This window comes from Cygnus olor, chromosome 6 (assembly GCF_009769625.2).
Source record: "Cygnus olor isolate bCygOlo1 chromosome 6, bCygOlo1.pri.v2, whole genome shotgun sequence".
Lineage (NCBI taxonomy): Eukaryota > Metazoa > Chordata > Aves > Anseriformes > Anatidae > Cygnus > Cygnus olor.
The window spans coordinates 20,593,401-20,605,756 of NC_049174.1; the positions used below are offsets into that span (position 1 = coordinate 20,593,401).

The 12,356-nt window shown below is 35.8% G+C and overlaps 1 protein-coding gene across 33 annotated transcripts in view; it reads right to left on the minus strand.

The window, feature by feature from the left end:
- The window catches only part of B3GALT1 (beta-1,3-galactosyltransferase 1), a 198,576-nt gene that overhangs the window by 46,777 nt on the left and 139,443 nt on the right, over window positions 1–12,356 (minus strand). For 18 of the 33 annotated variants that reach the window (XR_005820970.1, XR_005820957.1, XR_005820961.1 and 15 more), the window contains 2 exons: window positions 11,587–11,692; window positions 1,229–1,376 (listed from right to left, as the gene is read on the minus strand). The gene's annotated coding sequence lies outside the window, so the exon portion shown is untranslated. Of the gene's footprint in view, window positions 1–1,228; window positions 1,406–11,586; window positions 11,693–12,356 lie in introns of all 33 variants that reach the window. The other 15 variants (XR_005820971.1, XR_005820980.1, XR_005820969.1 and 12 more) reach the window with 2 other exon arrangements.

The following is a 12,356-nucleotide window of genomic DNA, read 5'->3' on the forward strand; positions in this document are numbered from 1 at the left end:
TGTTGGGAAATGTTTCCCTTGAGTGCCTGGCATGCCGTGATGAATTTTTTAATTTTATTTTATTTTTTAATTTTTAATTTTGTTGTCTCTCCCTTTTTATGTCAGATGCTGACTTCTTCAGAAATAATCAGAATTGGAATACGAGCTTAAACCTTTTCCATATTGCGGCAAGAGAGGCTCATGTGGTCCAGCGTAGCAGCTGGCAGCTTCATGGCTTTGAATAGGGATTGAAACAGCATGGTAACTGATAGCAGACTGGGAGTAGGCAAGGTTTCTGTCTTGAATGATACTCAAATTTAATTTCATTATTGATTTGAGGTTGCTTGAAACTGAGGGTATAATTGGTGAAAGGTAGTGCTCGTCCTTGGCCAGTGTATCTATCAACTTGCTGCCTGGGTGGGAGTATGAAGCAGGATTCTGCTTGGGTGACTCAGTGAGTTTGTCATTGTTCTGCCCTTTGGTTATTTCATCCAGAGATGCTATATATAGGTCGTGCATTCAGAACCACACCAGATGCACAGAGCAGAAAAACTGAATTGCTAAACACTTTTCTTTTATGAGCTACTTTTCATTTCCCAGAGTGTTTGATGGTATTCTGGCGGAGGGGATATCTTTTGGTAGCATTTCACAAAGACTGCATGTTGTGTGATTGGGCAGGTATTAAACCAAGCTCAGTTTATTTCTGCGTTTGAGGATCACTGTCTTGATCTGTCCAAAATACTTAGGTTTCAGACTGTAAGGCTTTGAACTTACATAGTAGGAAGTACTCAGAACACTGTGATTAAGGTTAATTTGATACCTTTCACTAGAATTCATAAGAAATGGTGTCACCCCTTTACAATGCATAGAAAATTATAGAATAAACTAGAAGGCAGTACTTCTTCATAGCTTAGACCATTTTCATGCTAGCTTTACAGACCTAAAAATAACTATCTGCATAGAATTAAAATATTAAATTGTACTCTTATCTATAAAAGTGAAAAGCTTGAAGAGCATGCACTTATTACTGCACCTAAAGTGTGCCTATGCCTGCCAATTTTCAATTGGATTCAATTTTCTCTTTTTTTTCCTTGATTTTTTTCTGTAAATTGTTGTATATTGGGAAGTAGAGCCGGTTGTCATGTAAGGTCTCAGTGTTCGGATGCAAAAATATTGAATGGTACTGGTAGAAATGCTCGTGCTTTACTCAAAAATAATAGCAGAAGTAATCCTATGCAATTTGTCTTACCATAATACTTTGTCCAAGATAAAGAAAACTAGTTGTGTCCAACTTTCACTTCAATTGCTTTCCTTCAAAGGCTTTTATCAGATGTTTGATATATATTCTTCCAAGTGCAAACAGCTAATAGTTCAACATACTCCAGTCTGAAAATTTTCTGCAGAGTAAGACAGATATGCAAGACACCTGGAAGGAATTTCATATGATGCATAGCTGATCATAATTTTTGACCAAAATCATTCTTTTATGTCACTTTACTCTGGCCAGAATCACTTTTCTATGGAAATTGTTTTGCAGCTTGTGTGAAGTGAGCTTGTGGTTGTGATTTGTTTCGTATTAGTATGGACTAGCATAGTAACTGTGAAAACTGACTTTACCTGATGCTTTCTATGGTCCTTTTGTTGAGACCAGATAGGCAAATCCTCAGGAAACTAAACATGGAATTTTTTAGATTGCCTGTGAAAGATGAAGTGGATAAGCCTGATCCTCATGATGTAGTGTCTGTTCTGTGAGCAAATTAAAAACCCTCACTACAGATGTTTGTTTGGACACTTTCCCCAAAAGCTGTTTTCATATATGAAAATCCCAAAAGCTTGGGTTGTATTTTGTAGCTAGACAACCAGATGTGCAGACGCTGTCAGAGAAATGCTGATCCTGCATTCCATTAACCCATGTGTCCTCTTTAATGTAGAGGACACAGTTATGCTGCGTACTATCTTTTACAGAGGTATCAGGGTGCCTATTTTTACAATGTGAGAAGGAAAAACAAGATTCAGCAGGACAGGAACATTTCTTATGTTAGCAGCCAAAACAATAAAATCTGCCTTAGAATTACTGCTTTTGAGTAGCAGTAATTCGAACAAAGATGTAGCAGTACTGTTGAGCAGCTTATACATGAATAGAAAGGAATAATCATGGTTGACATATTACTAGTTTGTGAGATATATATATATATTAATTTCATCAGCTTCCTTAAACTTGATCTAAATGTGGAACTTTTTGAAAGCCACATATCAGTGGTGTGTGTACTAATCCTATTATTCATTAATAGGATTAATGAGTATACCTCCTGTATAAAGCTTTTAAAATGTACCCTCTAGGTCCCAAACTTTTTTTTTTTTTTTGTGAATTAATTGTTGAGATAATCCACATATATGCAAGAACATTCTAACTTGAATTATATATCTCTTCATGGCCCTGAATTTTGCACTGCATTTATCACTGGTAAGCATTGTTTCTTTACCTAGGGGCATTCTAGCAAAAGAGTGAAAGTGAGTAATGTTATGCTGCTGCTTTTAATGGTTCTGTTTGGGCAAGTCATTTTGGATAAAAGAATTAAAGATTTCTTTCTTAAAAAATCATAAATTCACTCATCTGTAATTTCAAAAACAAATAGAAAAATTATTATTGTATCATAAAGTGCAAAGTAAATAGGTATTAACTGAAATAGAAGTCAATTAAAACTGCAAAAACTATCCTTGGTTCATGATGTCCTGGCTGGAGAAAGTCTTTAAATTCATTCTCATCCATTTTTTGTTATACTAGAGGAAAGAGGTTTGCTTCAAACATTTGTGTCATACAATTTTTGTTTCTGTAAACAGATTTTTTTTCTATACAGAAATTTAGTAAATTTGATTTCATCTGCATGATTACACTAGAATTGTATTCAAGGTGGAAATGGAATTTTAGAATATTGTTACTTCTGATATTTCCTTTAGGCTTTGCCAGCCCTGGGTACTAAAATCTAAGTTCTTCTGTATTGCCTAAAGCTGGAGTTGCTTCAAACTTTTTGATCAGGAACTCAGTGTTATAAGCTTACCTTTGTGAAAACTCATCAAATTCCTTGGGCTGTGGTTATATAAATTTGTCTAGCTTAGTCCTAGGCCTCTGTTCAGATTAGTGTTAGAACAGAATTTAAAACTTTTATACCACAAAAGACTTTCCTTATGTTATTTTCTTTTTTTGTGTGTGTCTTTTAGCTGTGACAAGTGTATTTGTATGCTTTATCTTACTATTTCTGAAACTAAGACCAGTGCAATCAATGTTCCTCAGTAGAGTTATCCAAATGGAGAAGGTAGGAAAACAGATGTTTTTGAAGATATGAGATTCAGGGTGTTGGGGTTTAGTCTGCAGCCTCTGGCATCTATGCTTAAATATCATTAAGGGCAAGATTGCAGAACAATCTGTTCTGTTTCTGGATGATGAGTATAATGCTATGCAAGCCATGTCCTGCAACACCCTGTTCCACTTGGCTGGTTATAAGTCAAAAGTATTTCTTAGAGAAGTCTCTGATGAAGAAACTGGAATTTTCAAGTGGAGATTTAAAGTCTGGAAGCTTACCAATATTTCTTTTGTTAAGAAGAATATATTAATTAGATAAAAGATTAGACCCATTAAAATCATTGAAAAAACTCATTTTATTCACTGCGATAATCAGGATGATATGGAAGTGAGAGGTTAACATTTCAGTTATTGGCTGCTGCTTTTTGAACTACATGGTGAAAGAAAGGTTATGCTTATGAATAAAAATTACAGGTTAAGATAATGGTTATTTGATGGCTGAAAATTTTTAGAAGTTAGTATTAATTGATAAGTGAGGTAATAATGAGGTAAATAAAGGTTAAGCAACAAAATGTGGAAGGATTTATTGGTATGTGAACAAAGTAAAGTTTAGAACATCATGTTAAAGCAAGTGGTGAGGTTGTGAGTTCGTATTAGCAGCAGAAAAAATATGGTAGTGAGAGAAAGATCACTGGTATGATACATCCCTGCATTAAAAATCCTCATACTTGTTCTGATGTTTACAATAATCTTCAACCTGTTACTGTGTGGTTGGGGAAAGTGGCACTTTGAGTGTGCAGCCATGCCTCATAGTGTCAATGCTAAATTAATTCATGTTATAGAACCCATTTGTGCTTTCAGTGCAGGAGAATATCTAAGAGCCTGCTGAAAGAGAAACTGTGTTTTTGTGTGTCTGATGACAGGCCCACTGGGGTTTCCTAGAACAGAGGAAGAGGAAGGTGAGAGTATGGTCATTTGGTTCATAATGGTATCTGGGTAGGAATGTCTACATAGCTTTTAAAACAGGACCACTTGAAGACTAACTAAGAAAAAGTTATGTCCAGGATGTGTGTAGTATAGCGTATATGTAGATAGTATATAGATTTATTTCCTAGATTGCTTTTGAAGAAGGGGAAAATGTTATTTTTGGTTGATAAACAGGATTAGTGTTTTTTGAGAGGCAGTAGTGAATATCAGTATCTTTTTCCTGTGACAGTAAAATAATTTCAAAATGTATCTTTCCTTTATTCTTGCCTTTTTTTTTTTCTCCTTGATATCCGTATTGATATTGTGCAAGATGTGTTTTTTAGTCAGCTTGTCTGCTTTGCCTCTAAATATTATTATTTTACATCGAACATAGGGGAGATTATTTTTAGTAGCACATTTTAGTCTTCAAAATTTGAAATTCTTTTTGTGAAGAACTTTTTTTTACTTCTGGAGAAAAAATAAATTGAAAAAATTATACAACACTTGCTACTTCTTTCTCAACCTCTTTGCACTTCAGTATTTTAATCACTTGTCAAATGATTCTTCTCTGCAAAATTAGGCCATTATAGAAAAGAGTCAGGTGATTTACAGAGACACGTTCCAGAGATCTTACATTGGCTTAATGAAAATCCCAATAGTATAAATGGCTGTTACCTACTTCTTATTTATTTTGCAAAATATAACACATTGTACTTTCCCTGAGCTTAACTTTTGATGATTAGCAAGATGCAAGTTTACATCTTTAATGCACTTCTAACAGAAAACTGTTTTTCAAACTACCTGAATGTTTGTTGTTCACTAACATGGCAGTTATTGTTAATGGAATAAGTTCAAGAAGAGAACATACTTTTTTTTGTGTGTGTGTTTTCCTGATGTTCTAGAACAGTCTTTTAAACAGCAAAATAGAGTTAGGGAATAGATAAATGCTTTTCATGATACTTTATTTCATATAGATGCATATTTTCAAATGGAAGTCAGTGGGAGTTTTGACCTAGTTAGGCATATGCAATTTTAACCATTGTATTTCTGTATTGAGCTATGTAATGTTTTTTTTGGGGCTTTGGTCTGCATACAAAACTTTATTTTAGAGGATTTTTATTTTATATATGAAACTATATTAATCTTGTTTTATCAGTGTAGTGGATTAGCTTATGTCTCTTAGTATGGGATTTAAAGTAAGTCATCTGCTCCTGTGAACGCCTTTTGTTTTGTTAGTCACAGATAAAATAAATATTCCTGGCTACATAACTGTATTTCAATCACCTTGTAAACCAAAAACTAATTAGATGAGGTGGTCTATAGGAATGAAATAGAAGCAGAAGCATGAATGAAATATTAATAAAATTAGGCAGATGATGCAGTCCAGACCCCTTCTATTCATGGTACTTTTTCTGTGCACTAAATTGCCAGAGGTAGACACAAGTACTTTGTGACCTTGTAAAAGCCTGACATTTGTGTTCTTTTTATACTAGCACTTAGTAAATGCATTCAGCTTTCTGATAATAACTGAAGGAAAAATAAAAGGTGTAAAGAGGACAAATATATATGTTGCTATTTTTGCAACTAATCAAAATAACGGGGTATTTTAAGTATTGGTTTCAGGCAGTTGTTTAGCCATTTCCAGGAAAGCTTATCATAATGCTTACTGTTTACTTGAGAAGACAAACACCATGACTCCAAAGGTCCTCCCCTTCCTCCTTTCCCTGAGCTTTTGCTGAGTCTGAAGTGATAAGGTATGGAATAGCCTTTGGCGAGTTTGGGTCAGCAGTCCTGGCTGTCCCCTCCCATTTTCTTGTGCACCCCCAGCCTAATTGCTGGGGGGGGAGCAGCATGAGAAAGAGAAGACCTTGATGCTGTGTAAGCACTGTTCAGCAATAGTTAAAACATCAGTGTGTTATCAACACTGTTTTGGATACCACTCCAAAACACAGCACCATACAAGCTACTTTGAAGAAAATTGACTGTATCCCATCCAAAAGCAATACCATGCCTAAAATGAAGGGACAGAGTAAACAAGCAAAGGAGTAATGCAAGAAAAGAAAATGGCTGCAATAGCTTGACCAGAAGAGATCAAAAGTTCTTAAGTGCGTGACTCCGAGTCCAACATGAGCATTTGGGTGCTCCTAGAATTTTGTAGTATTTTTTTTTTTTACTGTCTTGAATGAACTAGGTCTTTCATTCTCACTCATATTAAGTCTTCATTTTGTATCTTATAATTATTTTTCAGAGTGGAGCTCATGAATATCACTGATTGAAAAGGGTGTGTTTTGTTCAACACACCTCCCCATGGTTTTTCATTCATGTTTTTTGTTTCACGGGGTTTGGAATGTGGAAGAGGTTCTGTAAGTTTTGTGTGTATTTTTAAACTGTTTTTCCTCCCTTAAAATGGCTGAGTTGTCTTTGAAAAGCTGACTGCTATGAGGATGAGATCAATGTTAACCTATATGGATCATTTGAACATTGCTTTTTTGTCCTGCAGGGAACTCAGAGCACAGGGAACTTGGAGACACAGCACAGTGTTTCCTCAGCATCTGTGCAGAGACATTTTTGCTGACTGAGGAGAAACATTGTTTTGGCTTGTGTTTATTTACTCTTTCTCCTTCAGATACTCTGAAGCAGAGAAAGAGCAAGGAGGAGGAAGAGCTACCAAACAGTTGTGACTTCTCTGTAAATGTTTTGGCACAATAAAGCAAGTAATAGGCTGGCCATCAGCAGGGTACCTTCAATGACATCATGGATGTGTGCAACCTCAACTTAATTGGGGACTGGGCCTGTATATGGCTCCTTTTCACCTATTTCTTCTGCTGTTCTCCTGTAGCATATAACAGAACTGCACTCAGTGCTCCTTTTTGTATGTATGACAGCGTCCTCTAAACTTGTATAAATAAAACAAGCAAATGGTATTTTTTTCTATGAGATGCGATGCTTGAGTAAAGCGAAGTTTCCCCTTTCTGCTTTGCAATGTAGATGTTGCCATTATGGAGAGCCAAACATCACTGCAGTTTATTCTTGCTGCCTATCAAGCTGCAGAATGACATCATGCCAAGCCTGGGGTCCTCTACAGAGGGCTATGCATATCAATGCATAATAAACTGTAATTTTACTATAGCTCCTCAGGTAGCCCTCATGAATGCTCTATTGTCACAACTGTCAGTGGGTTTATTCTTGCCATCATCCAGTTTTGAGGTTACAGGGATTACACTGAACTAAGTTTAAAAGAGAATTTGTTGTACATCTCAAGTTACATCACCAAAATGTGAAATCTTCCACTACATTGATACAGTAGATTATTTGGTAACAGAGAGAACCAGGCATAGCTGAGCAGCTTTTGCCATGATCATGGCATCGGAACTGTTGCTCATAGCTTTATTTGAGAAGGATAAAAATGTTCTACTGATAATGCATAAGGGGAGAGGTGAGAAAAGAGGTATATCCCTTTAGCTGATTGATAAATCCTATTTCATCCTTCCAAATGATTTCCATCTCTTTGAAAAGGCTATATATGAACACACTGTCAATATTTTCCTTCTTTTCTTTAAATTTGTGTAGATGGTTGCTCTGTATTTCATCCAGTCATTGTTCCCACAACTTGCTTCACGTAATCCCTGTTCCTTTTTCACCTCCAAGATCACATTCAATTTGAATTTGTATGGTGAATTTTGGTTTGAGGGAAGCAAGCTACAGTTGCTTTGTGCATTTGCTTCTTGCCACCTTCTCCCCCCAAAGTCTGTAGGTTTTTGAAGTCGGCCTTCTGAAAGGACGTGGAACACCACAGGCAATCATAATTTTGTGTTAACGAAGTTATTTGTCAGTGAATTAAAATTCAGAAGTGGAAGTTTGCAGTTAATTAAATATGAAAAATGACCAAAAAGTGCAATAGGCCCTGTTTTTTCATTATTAAGTCCCATTTATCTCACACTGCATTTTCAGCTTTCAGTATTATGCAGATTTTTGGCATTGACCATAAAATTTAAAAACAAGAGTAAATGAAAAACATGTTCTGATCAGTTAACAATGGAAAGCTAAAATCCTGCAGTCTGGCTGTGTGTAAACCAAAAGTCATTGACTGAATTTTCAGGTAATGGTCTCATAGTCTCAAGTAGCTGGAAATTAAACAATTGCTGCTGTGTTTAAACACATTACTTGTGATCTAATTACATTTGCTGTAAACAATTATGCCTATTCCTTATTTAGCCTGCCAATGCATCCACTTAGGCTTACACGATTCATTTGGTCCTCACTTTAGGATAGATCAAAATGTTGCACTGAAGCAGGAAGTTAGGACTAAGAATGTGAAATTTATTTGAATTTGTGTAAATGCTAATTAGGCTGATGTCTATCTGATTTGAAATATGTTTGTGAAGGCACAGACTTGGACTAGTCTAGACTACAAGTGCTTCCTCCAGCTGTCACTTAGTGCTCCCTATATTTGTGCAAGTATTCTGCACTTATTTCAAGGTACCAGTAAATAGCAAATAGAAAGCATTGGGTTGTATATTTCACCCCAGAGTATGCTTTTTTTTTTTTTTAATGCTGATACATACGCAGTTGCTTTGGTTTATTTTTTTTTCCACAGAAAATGTATATGCCATTACTTAAGTGATAGAGAATAGTCTCACTTAAGGTGAAGGGTGGGGGAAAGGAATAATGTTAATGGCTGCAATTGGGCAGCAAAACATTGTATGTAAATTCATACATTTTGACTTTTTGTGTGAACAGATGGTAGATTAAGGCAAACATAAAGATATTTCCTCCCGTGATGATTTTGTAAAGCAGCGTAGCAGATTGTCAAATTGTACACTGTTCTAATGGGACAGATTTTCTTACTGCTGGGTTGTGGTGGTGGTGCTAAAACTATGTGAATTGCAGCTCAGCACTGTGTCCTGGTGGATCAATGTTTGCAAGTAGCTGCAATCATACAGATCGGATTCCTGGGTGACTCTGCCTGTGAAGGGTAATAATTTCTGGCTTCTTAATCTCCCTTCTCTTAGAGCAGATGTCTGAAAGTAAAGGCCACAATTGTATTCAGTTCCCCAAAATCCAGGATGCAGCTTTTTAACTCCTCTGAGCTCTGAGGCTCCATCCAGCTACCTCCTCCCCTTTGCTCCCCAGGAAGGTAACTTTCCACTCCTGGTTCCATTTCAGTCCCTCTAATAGCACTCTCCAGCTCTGAGTGGCCAAACTGCCTTCTGTTTCTTCTTTTTCAAGACTCTTTTCACCACCATATAAACAGGCTGCTCTTTGCTCTAAGAAACGATGTGATATGCATTTCTGCGATGAGACTGGGAACATGTTACTGGCCGAAGGCTGTCCACTGGGTAGCAGCCGCTGAGATACTTTGTGGAACTGAGAAGCTGTAACACCCACCTTGAGAGGACCAATTCAGCATAGGAACTTGAAATTTCAACCTCACTGCTGACCACTGTCAACTTTGGGGTTTGGAATTTAGCCTTGGATCATACTTGTTTCTGAAGCCATATTTAAAACCAGGGGAGTAGAATGAAGCTATTTTAAAAGAAAACTTGCATCAAATTCCTAGGAAGGAATGGATTGTTTTACTAAGCACTCCCCATGTCACTGGTTTCTGATTGAGTAAGAAAGCAGCATGAATGAGAGCTGACTTGCTGATCTCTGTTTTCATTCGAAAGTCAGAGCTCAGGTATTTATTTAGAAGACTGAATACTTTTTTTTTTTTTCTTCACTAGAGCCAGTACAGTTTTTTACATTCACGGTTAATATTTTTGCTCTGTGGGCCAGGAAATACTACTAGAGAAAGGATTCGTCAGGGCCTGATTCTGCTTTCAGTGAAGTTAGCGGAAGCTTAACATTGCTTAAAAGAGGAGGAAGACTAGACGCAAAAAGAATTGCTTTTCAAGTGCATCTAATGGTTGTGTATCTGTATTATGCAGATTTACTCTCAGTCTTTTCAGTATATTTGAAAAAGACAGCCTCTCTTATTTTCTAGGGTATTATTGTGGTTTTAGTCTCTACGTAATTAATTTCTATTTATAGAGCAGATCAAGAGAAGTAGCTTGCAGGTGTCAAAAAGACGCATGTTTTCTCACATACATTTCTCATGTTTTCTTGCTTTAACTTTTTATACAAAGAGTATATTATTACTGCTTTTTAAAAGACCACAGGATGTACATAGACTTGATTTTTTCTGTATGATTAATACCAGGCATTCATTTTTTCTGCTTTCATTTGTAAGTACTTTAAACTCTCTCCATAGAAAGGAGAAATGGGCTATGTATATTTAAGTGTACACATAATGATTAGAAGAATTGCAATCCTCTCTTTTTTTAGTCACCTACATGACTATAATGGATCTCTAACATGAAATTTCTACTTTACAAAATGCCATTACCAGCACTTGTTTCCATTTTTCATCTTGGAATTTAATTTCCAACTTAAGTTCTCACTTCATATTTTTAAATTACCTTATATTTTAAAAGGCTCCTTCTATGTCTCAAGAGGTTAGGTAACTTAACTGCTTTTGATTTAATAAAATCCTTATAGGAAGTTATGCTACTGAAATTTTGGTAAACCATATGGGATTAAAAAAAAGAAAAGTGATGAGATGAATTAAAATTACCCTGGCCACAAAGCAGTGCTTAAATGCATGTTCCTGTGAACTGTATTCCGTATGCTAGTATTCTTGTGCTCTCTATAAATTCAGCGTTAGTCAAAAGTCTTTTGTCATTGCAAATATAACTTAGCTATGCCCTTTTAATATGATGATTATAATAAAATATAAATTCATTAAACAAAATACTTAAGGCACTGAGGTATTCTGGAAAAGAAAAACACCATGAATACCAAGAGCCTTATGTTTAAAGTGCAAGATGTTTTATAAAAAAAATAAATCCTTTCTTGATCTGATCTTTGAACGACCTCATTTACCGCGCTACCTTAATGATGAGATAAAAATGGAAGTGTGTTTTGTTTACAATATCCAATAGCAAAAATGGTTTTAAGTGGCTTTTGTATTGGTGAAATACGCTATGCAAAATTCCACCCCCCCCAGATTAATTTCAACTTTTATATTGTAACTTCCATCTTGGATTGCAAAGGGGCTGGGGAGCTTTCTTTTGTTTTCTTTTAAACACTTATATTTAGTTTAAAGAGACAAATCAAAATCTTTATCATAAGGCCAAAGAACTGTTAAACTTAATCAAAGAATGAAAAAGTCAATCAACATAGTTTAAAAAAAGCTATACTATTCAATCAAATAATTTAATATTGTGCATTCATACTGTTGTATTAGCTATAAAAATCTGAAACAGCTTATAATATCATACAGTTATATAGGTACTTACCATTTTAAAAGCAGTATCAAGTGGAAGTCTGTGGAAAGTCCCCAAGGTATAACCAATAACTGATTAAAATGATGAGTCTTTATGATATTATTTTGAAGTGCACAATCTGAAATTAGAGGAAATTTACTGACAGTTATGTATTTTGTTGAAAGAAGGATTGCTCAGACATATTAACAACAAAATCAATGTCTGTTGCCTTCTACAGAGTACAAGGACAATGATTTATCTTGAAAACGCCTTTCAGCTGGGTATCTAAGTAACTTACACTGTGCTGCACAAAGACTTTAGATTCCATTTTGAGAAGCAGGATTCCAGTGCACTGAGTGAAGGAAACAGATGGAGTAAGAGGAGGACAGATGGGTACCAAAAAATTACAGCCACCATTTTTGGTACCTGTGTATTAAGTGCAATAAATCAATTTATTTTCATTTACTGAAACAGCAGAATCATAGACTATGAAGCCAAAACATTATAGAGCCCCAAACCACTCAATTCTGAAAGAATATGTTTGTAGTGGTTAATAAGAGTTCCAGATGGGCTACATCAGTGAGTAAAATTTCCTGCAGGCAAGACTCTCACTCCTCAGTCCACTCATTTTATTCTGTTAGGGAGATATTAACATCTCTCATTCAATGAGGGAAGACTTACTGGTTATTCTGACGTATTGAAAAGCTACAAAGCTTTTCTTGTAGAGGCAGTTTTTCGGAGTGATGTTGCAAAGGCAAGGAGGCTGCTGTAACACTGGGGCTTTGGGCAGCCTGGGAGGAAGC